This window comes from Sinocyclocheilus grahami, unplaced genomic scaffold (assembly GCF_001515645.1).
Source record: "Sinocyclocheilus grahami isolate Dianchi unplaced genomic scaffold, SAMN03320097.WGS_v1.1 scaffold479.1, whole genome shotgun sequence".
In the NCBI taxonomy this organism is placed as follows: domain Eukaryota; kingdom Metazoa; phylum Chordata; class Actinopteri; order Cypriniformes; family Cyprinidae; genus Sinocyclocheilus; species Sinocyclocheilus grahami.
The window spans coordinates 78,297-79,081 of record NW_015505658.1 but is presented as its reverse complement, the minus strand read 5'-3'; positions in this window follow the sequence as shown (position 1 = coordinate 79,081).

The following is a 785-nucleotide window of genomic DNA, read 5'->3' as shown; positions in this document are numbered from 1 at the left end:
ATTATTTTCTGCTGGGATTTTTTTCTGGCTAGCTTGTCAAGGTCTCTGGGGGTCACATCATGCGCTGCTGCAGGGATGCTTGGAAGGGACCCCCTCCTCTCTGTGGTTGCTGGAGGTATTATGGTTCTCTCTGCTGAGTTGTTAAGCAGAAAGTGTTGGCTCCCCCCCCTTCATAGCTTGGTGCACCTAAGGGAGTTTGCACTGCTGAGTGAGGATGCAGGAGTAGGGTGTCTCTCCCACTGCGTTTCCTTTTGCAGCCTATAAGAGTACCTGAGTTCTCTTTGGACCATGTCAAGCTTGTCTTGAGTGTTGTTCAGCTGCTGGATCAGAGTCTCTTGAAGTCTATTGATTTCCTCCTGTAACTCCATTCTGCTGGGGTCCTTGTGGGATACCGCCTTGATCTGTTGCTTGAGATGACAGAATGCTAAGGTTTGTGTCAGCATATATTTGCTGAAAAGGGTGTGAACAGAGTTCTGATTGATGACTTAAGACTCCTCTTGGAACAATCAGTAGCACTCGGGATTATCTGTAAGATTTGTGTTGGGCAACACACCATGTCTGGTCACAGCTGCTGCGTGTTCAGCTCCCATGCTGGGCCATGCCATGTGTGTGCCCCGCCCTCCGTAGCGCGTTATTCACTGTGCTACTAAAAACACCCAATAACTTAATGATTCTTCTCTAGATAGACATTTAAAATGTAATTTAATTTAGATTTAATTAACTAGTAACCGAGCAATAGCATTCAGGAAGGATACATCTAAGATAGTTAAATTTGCTGAGACGAA